This window comes from Taudactylus pleione, unplaced genomic scaffold, assembly GCF_031769625.1.
Source record: "Taudactylus pleione unplaced genomic scaffold, aTauple2 ptg000095l, whole genome shotgun sequence".
NCBI lineage: Eukaryota > Metazoa > Chordata > Amphibia > Anura > Myobatrachidae > Taudactylus > Taudactylus pleione.
The window spans coordinates 13465720-13479816 of record NW_028284497.1 but is presented as its reverse complement, the minus strand read 5'-3'; the positions used below and the strand labels follow the sequence as shown (position 1 = coordinate 13479816).

General features: G+C 42.8%; 1 pseudogene; it reads right to left on the bottom strand.

Annotated features, from left to right (window-relative positions):
- Positions 1-306: 306 nt before the first annotated feature.
- LOC148526599 (5S ribosomal RNA) lies at positions 307-425 on the bottom strand (annotated as a pseudogene).
- Positions 426-14097: the final 13672 nt, after the last annotated feature.

Below are 14097 nucleotides of genomic sequence, written 5' to 3'. Positions count from 1 at the left end.
GTTCAATTCCAGACGATCGCTTCCGAGTTAAAGTGGAACGATGAGGCGCTTAGGGCAGCATTTCTTCATGAATTGTCTGAGAGAATGAAGGATGAGTTAGCTTCTCGATATGTTCCTGAGTCCTTATCTGATGTAATATCTTTATTATTCATTATTCATTATTTTTTTTTCATTATTTATTATTAATTATTTATTATAAACTCTATATTGATAATATGTTAATACTCTTATTCAGTAACTGCTTGAAAACAAATTATACCAATACTATGCTATACCACACTGTCCCGAAATTATCCTGTATGTCTCGACCTACAGCACCTAGTATTCCCAGGTGGTCTCCCATCCAAGTACTAACCAGGCCCAAAACTGCATAGCTTCCAAAATCAGATTAGATTGGGCGTATCCATTATGGTATGGCTATAGATATAATATTAGGGGAATGCAAATGCCCAGTTACACAGACAAAGCAATGATAATTGTAGGACTATCTCATATGAGGAGTCCACTTTATTAAATAAAACACTGTTCAAAAAAAAGTAATGCATAAGCGTACTCTGGGCCTGATTCAGAGCCGCTCGCTCTGACAGAGCACTCGCTCTGAATCAGGGCCGGGCTTTTTTTTTTCGGGATCGGCCTCTTGGCTGCTCGCATAGCTGTGGGTGACTACCCACAGCTATAGCGAGCGGCCAGGAAGATGGTCGCAATGGTCTAGACCATTAAGACCATTGGGCTTGCGACGAGACCCTTGTGGTAGGGTCTCGTGGCTGCAAGCCCCAGAGAGATTTCGGCTCTAACAGAGCCGGAATCTCTCCACTGACATCACTCGTTATGCCAGTTGGGCCGCCCCAAACGGCAGGCGTTCTCATGGGAACGCCTCCGTTTGGGCAGCCACCCCCCCCGACCCGCCCACCAAAGGGGGCGAGCTGTCACTCAACATCGACAGCTCACCCCCTTTGGTGCGAAACCCGGAGCGACGGATTGCCCGTCGCTAGCCGGGTCACGTGCATGCGCACGACGGAGCCGGTTCCATTGTGCGCATGCGCTGTGGGCCACCATCGACCCGGTTGCGAGTGCTCAGCGCTTGCAGCCGGGTCTGAATCAGGTCCTTTATTTGTTCCACTTATGGATCATCACAGAAATTCATCAAGCCGTAAACATCGGATTTGTGATTACCAGTATATGATATCAAATACATTATATAAGTACATATTTCACAGCTGAATCCATGTATTAATTTTGTAGCGAACAAAACTTTGCGTATATGACACTCTGGTGAAAAAACTGGCACATACAATGCAATTTATTGGTATAATTTGTTTTCAAGCAATTATTGAATAAGAGTATTAACATATTATCAATATAGAGTGTCACCAGGATTACCAATATTTTTGCCACACTCCTCATAGGTGATTAAATTTAACAACTGTAAAATTAATATTTAAGAAATGTTATGTTTTTGATACTTTTGTATAGTGTGGGTGCCCCCCAATTTTAATAATATATAATAAAAGTTACATTTTATATAGATTCTATATGAATCTTTGTGAGGCGTGCCCCAGCAACAAGCTCTTCTTTTTTCTCTTTGTCTTCTGTTTGATAGTACATTTTTGGGCTTTGGGAGCACCACCAACAATGATAAATGCAATAATATGCTTTAATAAGATGCTATATGGTTGGTATGTTTTGAATTGAATAGTTCTGTGCCTCCAGAACGTACAGAGGGACCTGTGGTGGTGGATTCCAGCGGGGACAAATTGATACTCTGTGAGGATGAGGGTGTACACAACACTGAAGAGGGTGAGGAATCGGTGGATGAGGAGGCTGAGGACGACATCTTGCCTTCGTAGAGCCAGTTTATGAAGCGACAGATTAATTGCCAGCTTGGTTTGTGGGGGCCCAAATGAACCAATCATTTCAGCCACAGTCGTGTGGCAGACCTTGGCGCTGAAATGATTGGTTTGCTAAAGTGTGCATGTCCTGTTTATACAACATAAGGGTGGGTGGGAGGGCCCAAGGACAATTCCATCTTGCACCTCTTTTTTTTCTTTGCATTATGTACTGTTTGGGGCCTAGTTTTTCAAACTGCCATCCTGCCTGCCACTGCAGTGTAACTCCTAGATGGGCCACGTGTTTGCGCCGCCCACTCGTGTCGCTTAGCATAGTCATCCAGCTACATCGGTGCAACCTATTGGACATAAAAACACTATTGAGTGGAAATTAAGGTTATTGAGGTTAATAATAGCATAGGAGCAGAAAAACCCCACAAATTCTGTGATTTTAGCTGTTTTTATGCTTTTTAAAAAAAAAAAATACAGATCCAAAACACAAAACCTAGAACCCAAAACACGGAAGGGCGGTTTTGGCAAAACCAATCCAGATCCAAAACACGAAGAAAGATCCAGATCCAAAACCAAAACACGAAAAGTGGCCGGTGCACACCCCTAAAATTATGAACAGGAGATTTGCTATCTCTTACATTTGCACAGAGTTCATGTACGTATGCACATATGGGCATCATTTTGGAAAACCTAATAGGTGCACATGCATCTAAATTGTGTGAATGTAATAATCTAAATTTTTTGATAAAGCATAGAACACACAGACCATACACACAGCAAAACATATATGGGAAGCATAAACAAAATTGCACAGGCTGAGCCTGTCAACTGTCTCTTGGAGGGAAATCTACTAAAGGGTGGTGACAGGAACAAGAATCTATATCCCTCATTGTGGCCGCAAAATTCTAGGGGAAATATATAAATATGTAAATATCTCTATATAAAAAATATTTATGCCTCTCTGTTGCCTAAGCCTGGGTCAGGAAGATATATTATCCGCCAACCACAGTGATCTCCTGGCTGTACGTGTCGAATGAACTTTAATAATGCGCAATCAATTCCTAGAACATCAATAAGTAAATCCTAGTATTATACTCTAATCCTGTAGCTTTGTTACCATGAAGTACAAAAGTCCACAGCAAGCCTACACCTTAATTGTAGAATGGCGCAACTCTGCATCAGACTGCCTACACAATAATTATCACAGCCTTACCGATATAAACTTGTTGGGTTTTTTTTTAAGGTATGTTTATTAGAGATCCACACAGAACACAGCAATATAAACATATAAAAATGAATACAGTATCACTGAAAATAGCAATAAAAATACATGGCAAAAGTACACAATAATATAAATGAAGCTGCAGGATACATTTTAGGGGAAAATAAAAATTTAGAGGACGTTATATAGGGGGAAAAAGAAGTGGAAAAGGGTACAGTGTGGCTAGTACTGTCGAAAGCATAGGGAGAAAGAGAAGGGGGGAAATTAGGTGAATGGGGAACAAGCTTTGAAAAGGGACATCCAGGGGCTCCAAACCTTGTCAAAAGACTTGGAAGAATGTTTAAGAATACTGGTCATAAATTCCATACGGTGGACCGTCCAGACCCTATTAATAATTGACTGAAGGGAAGGGTGTAATGACTGCTTCCAGTAAGCTGGCAGGTGGCCGCTGAGAGAATATGCCCAATTAATTTATTTTGGTGATACGTGGCAGCCGGGATGGCCAAGACTTACTGTTTAACTTCATTATGAAAATTCCAAAGTTGTAGGTATTGGAAACATTTTTTGGAGGGAATATGAAATTTAAACTGGATATCAACGAATAGGGGAAAGGAGGTGTCATGGGTCAGATAGTTTATGTATCTAATACCATTTAGCCAAGGGGAAAAAGCTGAGGGAATTCTGAAGAGTTAAACAGTGGGATGATTGGGATGGGAGATGGAGAAAGGCCGAATTTTCGGACAGCTGTATCCCATAGCAATAAGGAATGGGAGATAATGAGGTGGTCTCGAGCTTTTTTCGGGTGTCAAGCCCACGGGAGCCAGAGGAGGGAACCAGGAGAAAATAGTCCCAGAGTCTCCGCCTCAATTTGAACCCATACTCTACCAGGGCTATTCCATAAGATGCATTGAACGAGCTGTGCAGAAAAATAGTAATGCTTAAAATTAGGGACCACCATCCCGAGTGGATCTCTCGAGGATTCGCAGGCGTACCCGTGGTCGCTTACCTGCCCAAATATATTTAGCGGTCTGGAATTGAAGAAATTTTAAAACGTAGTGGGGGACATGTAGAGGAGTCTAAGTAAGACGTTCATTTTAGCCACATTAATTCGACCTATCCAGGATATGAAGTGACAGGACCACAAAGCAAAATCTGACTTAATTTGGGAGAGTACACATGGGAAGTTAGCCAGTAAAAGTTGATGGTAACCCCTGGTTATGAAAACACCCAAATATTTAATCTTCTGGAGTTGCTAATTAAATGGAAAGAGACTTTTCAAAGAAACTTTGTGAAATGTAAAAGTCAAGTCAAAGTCTTATCAAGGTTAATCTTATAACCAGAGAAATGACCGTATAATTCAAGTTCAGTCAGGGTAGGTGAGAGTGAAGTAAGTGGGTTTGTGATGGACAACAAAACATTGTCCGCATATAAAGCCAACTTGTGCTCTGTTGACCCAACACATATCCCAGATATCTCTGAACTAGCATGGATTCTAGCAGCCAGGGGTTCTATAATGAGGGCAAAAATATGCGGTGAGAGGGGGTAACCCTGACGAGTTCTGTTAGATATTCAGAAACGGGGTAGAGGGATACTGCAGAGACAGTGGCAGAGGGATACTGATATAAAGTTTACAAGTAGAGTAAACAGTCTATTTCTCTCAGTGACTAGAATGCAATAGCAATAAGGAAGGCTAATAATATAATTTAACAAATATAATTTAACAATCAAAAATATATGCAATTCTTTACAGAGAAAATAACCAGAAAATGTTACATTTTTTGTAGCATTTTCTGGTCTTTCTACGATTGATTTTACCTTGCTTATGTACGTTTAGCTAAACATAAATTAGCTAGGAACAATCAAGTGAAGAAAGACCAGAAATAATCACCTTTTTTCAAATTAATTACTTTTGCACCTGAGGGTAGTGTAGGCAGATTTGGACAGCCCCTGATTATTCAGCCCTCATAAAACTTACACTGAGGGAAATTAGTAATGTACTTTTATCCCCTCCTCCATGACCTCATCAGTGGGTAAATTAATCACTTCTGCATCTCTCCAATTCATTTTTTATTCAGTCTGCACTAAGGGCATAACTTGGTCCCAGGACTTCTAATCACTCTGATTCCGCATTTCTTAGAACTGTACTGTAATGAGGTTTTGAGTAAACCAAATAGAACCTGTTTGACTAATGAGATTAGAGAATCTGTATTTTAGGTGGGTTCCTGATATTGGAATCGCTGATATTTCCCACACTGGGTTTCTCTTTGGCCCTCTGTCCTTCTGCACAAAGGGGAAAGTTCTGATATTACTTTTGAAGTCTGATTTATTATATATATTTTTTTTTCATTTTTACTGTGTTTTCAGTCTAGTTCTGTGTAATTACCAGACCAAGGATGTGTGCTTAATTAGCATTTTAATACTTCTTTGTGAACAAAAGAACAGAAAACACAGCAAATGCAAGGTAGTAACAGCATTCACCTGAATAGACTCTGATGTCTCTTAACTCTTTGATCAAAAGACAATTTGCTCTGTGCTTTGATTCTCCCTAGTTGTTTTTATGTCTCTTGCAGGGGTGCCGAGAGGGGGGTGGGATTGCGGGTACTAATTATAAGGGCCTAGACCTGTAGGATAAACTGTTGAGGGGAACAAAGTCCCCCTTTGCAGCACTCAATGCCACTTCACAGCGTATTATTTTACATGCTTTTTTTTAAAGGGTGCATTGTCATGCCTCTTGGATTTGACCACACCCTCTTCTCAGTATTACTCAGGCCCTGCTGATGTCTCAATGAACCTAGTCTCTGGGAGATTGTTAACACACAGTACAAAGTCCTTACTGCGCAGTCCTTGTTAAAAATGATTCTTTCAGGTTCATATTTTTCAGGAGACTTCATTACATTACTACCTCACAAGTGTTTTATTTTATTATTTTTTGGCTTTGAAACCACCGTTTTCATTCGAGCTGCAAGATTTACTATGCAGCACTTTGGATGGTGAAAACTCAAGCCACTGGTTTAGGCCAAATTGCATGGTTTAGGGCAAACCACCTGGTAAAATTTTAATGGAAACATCTAAATTTATCCTATAATCTGTAACAGCCCAGTGCTACTCAGCATTAGGCCTGATCCTTTAGGCCAGTCTTCTTTTTTTTGAAGTGACATAACCCATATGGGAAAAAAACCCCATCATAGATGAGCAAAACTTTTCCCAAGGAGCTCCCTGTGCAAAACTACTCAAAGTTTGGTAAGCCAGATTACTTACAAATGGCCTATCAGGAGTGGTCTCTCATCTGTAAGAGATAAAAGTCCTGATTTGCTGCCTGTCTACTAAGTAGGTGGTCTTATTGGACTGTAATTCATTTTTAAACTTTGCCATAGGCTGGTGGCAATCTACATTGAAAAGTGAATGGTTCTGGGATGAGAAACATATAACATGAAAAGGTTGTTTTTGCCAGTGAAGACATGGCTTTGATTATTGTGACCAAATTGCCAAAACAACATAAATGAGACGTGTTTTCTTAGTGTACATAAATACAGGATAACAAATATTTTTCCTAAAGTTGATCAACACTTTTTACTTGGCCTTTGGAATGTGGATGGTAGTCTTAAGAAATAAATATATTTATTATTATTATTATTATTATTATTATCCTTTATTTATATGGCGCCACAAGTGTTCCGCAGCGCCTTACATAGTACATAGAACTAATAGGTGAACAAGAAACAAGTAACATACAGTACATTACAGTACAGGACAAGGACACAACTTATATACATTGCTGAAATAGTAATTAAAGCACTCACAATAAGCTGCCGGGAATTGGCGGTCCCGTGTTAGGTGCCCTAATGGGGAGTAGAGAGTAGAAGAAAATGTAAAGAGAAGCACATGAGGGAAGAGGTCCCTGCTCGTGAGAGCTTACATTCTAAGGGGAGGGGCAGACAGACAGGCGTGACACAGAAGGGGAAGATGGGAAGGAAAGAGCATGAGGTGGGTTAGGATGAGTGCTGGAAGGCCTTGATGAAGTAGTGGGTCTTGAGAGCCCGTTTGAAGATTTGTAGAGAGGTGGAGAGTCTGATGGGGAGAGGGAGAGCATTCCAAAGGTAGGGAGCAGCACGGGCAAAATCTCGGATGCGGGAGTGGGAGGAAGTAATCAGTTGGCAAGAGAGGCGGCATGCATTAGTTGAGCGAAGTGGGCGGGCGGGAGTGTGAAAGGAGAGAAGGTCAGAAATGTATGCGGGAGAGGATTTGGTGAGGGCTTTGTAGGCGAATGTAAGAACCTTGAATTGGCATCTGAAGGGGAAGGGGAGCCAGTGTAGGGCTTGAAGGAGAGGGGAAGCAGATGTAGAACGTCTGGAGAGGAAGATGAGCCGAGCAGCAGCATTAAGAACAGATTGTAGTGGAGAGAGGTGAGAGACTGGGAGGCCAGCTAAGAGAAGGTTACAGTAGTCCAATCTGGATATGACCAGTGAGTGGATGAGGGTTTTAGTGGCATCCTGGGTGAGGAAGGGTCTAATCCTGGAGATATTTTTTAGGTGAAAACGGCAGGACTGCGAGAGGTGCTGAATGTGCGGTTTAAACGAGAGGGAGGAGTCTAGGATAACTCCAAGACAGCGCACTTTGGGGCTAGAGGAGATAGTTGTGCCATCAATAGATAATGAAATTGTGGAAAGTGATGTAGTGGAAGAGGGTGGGAAGATGATCAGCTCAGTCTTAGACATGTTAAGTTTAAGAAAGCGCTGGGACATCCACAAAGAGACAGCAGAGAGACAGTTGGAGATACGGGTAAGGAGCTCAGGGGTGAGCTCAGGGGTGGAAAGGTAAATTTGAGTATCATCTGCATAGAGATGATATTGGAGGTCAAAGGAGTTAATGAGTTCACCCAAAGAGGATGTATATAGGGAGAAAAGGAGAGGTCCAAGAACAGAACCTTGGGGAACTCCTATATTTAGTGGAAGTGGAGGGGAAGAGGAGTCATGAGAGGACACAGTGAAGGAACGATCAGAGAGGTAGGAGGAAAGCCAGGAGAGGGCAGTGTCACGTAGACCGAGAGAGTAAAGGATTTGCAGGAGGAGAGGGTGGTCTACAGTGTCAAATGCAGCAGAGAGGTCAAGGAGAATGAGCAGAGAGTAGTGGCCCTTGGATTTGGCAGCAAGGAGGTCGTTGCTGACTTTCGTGAGGGCAGTTTCAGTGGATTGGAGAGATCGGAAGCCAGATTGAAATGAGTCAAGGAGGGAGTGGGAAGAAAGAAAGGTGGTAAGGCGGTTGAAGACAATACGCTCAAGGAGTTTGGAAGCAAAAGGGAGAAGAGAGATGGGTCGATAGTTGGAAAGTATGTTAGGATCAAGGGTAGGTTTTTTTTAAGAATGGGGGAGACAAGAGCATGTTTGAATGCAGAAGGGACAGTGCCAGATGATAGGGAGAGATTAAGGAGGTGAGCCAGATGGGAACAGGCAGAAGGAGACAGGTGGGAGAGGAGACGGGAAGGGATATGGTCAAGAGGGGAGGTGGAAGGGGGGGAGGACCGGATGAGGGCCATGACTTCCTCTCCAGAAGCAGGGGAGAAGGATGTCAGAGTTGGTGAGACAGAAGGGGAGGGGTGGTAAGGGCAAGGAGGGGGAGGAGTGCTGAGGGTCTGATGGGATATGATGTCCTCACGTATGGAGTAAATTTTAGATGTAAAGTAGGTGGCAAAGTCGAGGGCAGAGAGCGAGGAGGGAAGGCAAGGAGGGGAAGGGCAGAGTAGGGAGTTGAAAGTGGCAAAGAGACGCCGGGGTTTGAGGACTGGGAGGAGATGAGGTTCTTGAAAAATGTTTGTTTGGAGAGAGACAAGGCAGCACTGTAGGAAGAGAGAATAAATTTGAAATGGAGGAAATCAGCCTTAGAGCGTGACTTTCTCCACTGACGCTCTGCAATTCTTGAACACTTTTGTAGGTATCTGGTGCATTTGGAATGCCAGGGTTGTGGTGTGGATCTGCGAGGGTGAGTGGTTATTGCTGGAGCAACAGAATCAAGAGCAGAAGTAAGGGACTTCTAATTTATTATAGAAAGCTCTTCAGAACTTTGAGAAAAATTGTGCCCCATGATATAATTCAATGGGACTCCAAGCAAACTAAAAATTTAATTAATATAGATGTCCCTACTAATACCAAAATAACTGAAGCAGAACACTATCAGGCGCTAAGTCAGTTATATGATTTATTAAATATCAAAAGAAAAATATTGTTATAATAAAATAAATAAATACAAACTAAATATACAGGCAAAAATAAAATCTAGAAATAATGTAACACATATACCATAAAATTGCACCTTCTAAAAAAGAGGCTGAGAGCATTCAGCAATCAATTGCTACAGGATTAAGCCTTCCTTAGTAGATATATTAATTTAGAACCACCAGTGGCGTCCTTACCTCATTAGACACTCGGTTTGGGGAGTAGTGATGGCTGGGTTACTAGTTCGCATGGCGGAACCGCATGCTGGGTATAAAGGGCGTGTCCTCATGGGAGGGGCATGGCCTCACAGTCCGAGTTCCGTTTTCGACACCGGGGGTGTCGGAGGTGCAGGCTGCCTGTCTGGAGATCCGGCTCCCTCACTGTGTCAGGAGCCGAGTGCTGCACGTAATTCTACAGTGCAGCACCCGGCTCCTGTCACTGAGGGGGAGTCTGCACCTTGGTGTCGCCCCTCAGCGATCCCCTTGTGACGCCACTGAGAAACACACACAATTCTGCACACAATTTAATAATGTAGCTAGAACTTGGTAGATCACAATTGATATGTGTGTATAGGGTTTATTCTGAATGGGTAGAGACACTATATATTCATAATGAGAATCATTAGATGCTTTGTTTAGCACACAAGTAGAAAAAGCTGTAACATATTCTGCAATGTCTTCTAGAAGATCTGGTCATCAATAAACAGGACTAATAATTTCCAAGGATTTTCTTTATCTCTGGATGTTCAGAAAATTTGGAGTTCTGGTCCCAAGAGGCTAGTTTAATCTGGAGCTCCCCAACTACAAAGGATTTGCCTGGGGTAATCTTTAAAGACGAGATAAATTTAAAGACAAGTTTTCAGGATGGTTCATATAAGTATGAGAGTTATAGCAAACATATGTGATAGGGTATCTGCTGTTTTAGAACTAGACTGGACAAAAAAATCAACAGAAAATTGAACTGTTAAAGGAAGAGATACTGATAAAGGAAGAGTTATACTGATAAAGGAAGATGGTTTTCATCTATGGAACTTAGGTAAAAGTTTTTATTTAATATTTTCAAATATCGCCCTAGTTTCAGGGATAATAAAGGATATTCTTGACCAGGCACAAGATCAATGGCAGTCTTTCTGTTGTGTTTTGAAAATACATGACTGTACTGGGAATAATGAGTAGGAAAAGCCCAAAGAATTTCTAATGATGCCACAGGAAGAGGAGATCCAAGGCAACTACTTTTTTACTTTTTTCAATAATTGCAGGACAAGTGTATGCTTCTGACTTTACATAATCTCCTAGGTAAAGACTCCTATCAATATGGCTAAAGGTGACCATACACTGTGCAATTATCAGCCTGATCAACTGATAATTGACTGATCAGGCTGATAATTGCACAATGTATGTCTGCAGCCGAGCACCAATTATCGGTCTGACAGGCTTGAAAAATTTCTCAGCATGCCCGATGTTACAAGTCGCGGTCACAACTTGACCCTTTCTGACAGCTTTCCCAGGCAGGACGGGGATACTCCTGTTGCTCCTGTTGCTAGGTGATCGGCACGCCTCAGGAAGTGATGTCTCATCCACAGGTGCAGCTTGATTAAGTGCCGCAGCCTATTTATACTCACTGAACTATTGCACCTGTGCCGACTATAGCGTGTCTGTGGATTTCATCAGCTTAACTGCATTGGCAGCTTTTGTTCTCTCCATGATATTGCTTCCATTCGGCTTCCCAGCTGACACCAAGCAGCTCCCATGCTGCCACCAATCTCCAAACAGCTTCCTAGCTGCATCTAGCAGCTCCCCTGCTGCCAACGATCACCATACGGATTCCTAGCCGCACCAAGTAGCTCCCGTGCTACCACCAATCTCCAAACGGCTTCCTAGCTGCATCTAGCAGCCCACGTGCTGCCAACGTTCACCATACGGCTTCCTAGCCGCACCAAGTAACTCCCATGCTACCACCAGTCTTCATTCGGCTTCTTAGCAACATTGGCACCATCGCTGCAACATCGGCACCTTGCCGCACCATAGGCTCTCAAAGCCATTTTCACATCCTAGACTGTTTATCTATGGCAATTTCCGCAACATCAGCACCATCGCTGCAACATCGGCACTTTTGCCGCACCATCGGCTCTAAAAGCCATTTGCTAATCCTAGACTGTTTATCTACGGCTATTGCTGCACCATCGGCACCATTGCTGCAACATCAGCACAGTTGCCGCACCGTTGGCTCTCAAAGCCATCTTCATACCCTAGACTGTTTATCTACGGCAATTGCCACAACATCGGCACCATCGCCGCAACATCGGCACACTTGCTGCACCATCGGCTCTCAAAGCCATTTCCAAACTCTAGACTGTTTATCTACAGCTATTGCCACAACATCGGCACCATCGCCGCAACATCGGCACAATTGCCGCACCTTCGGCACACTTGCCACACCATCGGTATAGTTGCTATATCATCGATACAATTGCCAACTCATCAGAACCATTACCTGTATCAGCTCTAACTGTACACTTCATCTCTTGAATTCCCTTGTACCTCCGTGTGAGCCTCTACTACCCCGGGCGTAAGTCCAGGCAGCCGCCTAAGTACCGGTGTACATATCATAGTTCTAAGGGAACAACGGCGGTTGTTATTGGTGAAGATCTCGCTTGCCGGATTCTACGGGTCTCACATGGAGCAGGCAGTGGGATTCATAACACCCGACAAATGTGATGATTTGTGATATACTCTCAATCACCATGGCAATGTCAGATAATTGGTCTATCTGATGGTGAGTTTGATCTGACAGTGTATGGCCAGTATTATATACAATGGTTTTTCCAAAGTTATATCAAGTTCTTGAATTAAGCTATATTTAATATGTTTTCCAGTTGCTCCAGATAACAACAGGAAGTAGAAATGGTTGTTTTATTAAAAGATTAGTGCCACAAATCAAAAAGCATAGGTCCAATGTTTTTCTGCAGGTGTGGGAAGCAATTGTTGTTGGAACTTGTGAAACATATTTCTAGGTTAAAACTCTCTAGGTTATTTTCTCTGAAACAAAGAGCCACTGTACAAAGTTATCAGATCATCAAGAATGACGGGGAGATCCCACCATGCCAATTCATTTCTGATGCATTCTTAAGCTGGTACACACTGACAGATACATTGGCTGATCAATTGATTGGCCAGTGTATCTGCTGCCCGTCGAGCAGTGTGTACCCGCGATATGTTAGTGAACGCTGGCTTTCACCAACAGATCGCATTGGCTGTTCTGCACAGCCGATGGACAGATATGTCTGCAGACATATATGTCCATCGGCAGGTGCGTACGGGCGGTCGGCAGACCACCCGTACACACACAGCGGCAGCCGCGGGGAGGGGGGCAGGACATACCCCCTGCCTGCTGGGACACGCCCCCGGCACGCCCCCTGGTCGCCAGGACTTGCGGGCAGACAGAGATAATGGTTCATGTGTATGCGAACAACCATCATCTGTAGATATATCTGTATAGTGTGTACCCACCATTAGAGTCCTTGTCAGAAAGTGATAACTAATACTTCATCTGTCCATCTCAATTCTGAGGCTAAGGTCCAGACTGTTTGGCACTGTGGTCAGAGTGATTTCTCTGATGTAATAGAGGCTTGCAGTTGCACATGAAAATTACAGTCCATGTTGACATTCTGCAGATACCAGCAAGTCCAATGTCGATATATCATAACTGTTGGCACTGTGGTTGTCGACATCGTAAATGTCAACATAATGACTGCACCCTATATGGTAGAAGTCTGGTTGCCTTTCGTTGTCCTTTCAGTTCACTAGAGAATTATTAGAGGACTTACCTGGTGCAGTGAGCTATAGAAATTTGTTTTCGTTCCCTTGGTCATTCATGTGCACAGGGGTTCCACTTGAGGTGTTAGAGAAAAGTAGAATTTACAAGTTTCCCAGTTTGTGCATTGAGTGGGTGGTCAGGTGATAAGACATAAGGGAATGGGGATAGAGAAATCTGATGTTTTGTACACTAATACAGTGCACTAACAGAATTTGCTTTTCCATGTTTAAATCATGCTTGGAATTGGTTAGTGAGCGGGTACAGTCAACTTCCTGGTCTGGAAGGCAGCATGATCTTGCTAGGAAAGACTTATCTCATAGATGTATTACCTCTAATTTTCTAGGTAAATCAGTATGTTACTCATGTAACAGACATGTTACTAATGCTCTGGTAATGGGTTAAAGTAAATGTAGTTTATTGTCAGTGGTAAATAACCATGTAATGTTATGTTATGAAGTTAAGGTGTCTTTATAACAATCTTACATATGTCTTCTGTGTGTTTATTAAAGGTGCAGAAATGGCTTTTATACATTTAAGTTGACTGTGGGTTTTCAGCAGTTTAAGTGCCAAAAGCACTTTCTTAATTGGTGAATAAAGGTTACAGGAAGCATCTCTGGTGAGAGAATAAGTACAATTGGCTGAATTTATGCTACAACAGATATACTGTAATAGAATATAGAACAAACTTGGAACCTGTGAACGCTCTCACTGGGAGCTGAGCTAAACTGGTAGCTTTCTGGGAGCTGGGCACTGTTTCTTACCTTTGCTGAAACTAGTCAGGTACGCTGTGAGCTGCTGCATGTCACTGTCACTCAGACAGTCTCAGGACAGAGCCTCACTGGCAGCCAGGCAGGCACTCCATGAAACAGACATCTGAAATTTGACAGATTAGCCTTTCAAGTATTCTTGCTGGCAAATTGGCACTCTGGGAGCTTAACGTTCCTGGTTGACAAGCATTTTTGGTACTGAACCTTCATTATACATGTGGGCGATGATTTTCTCTGGCACCAGG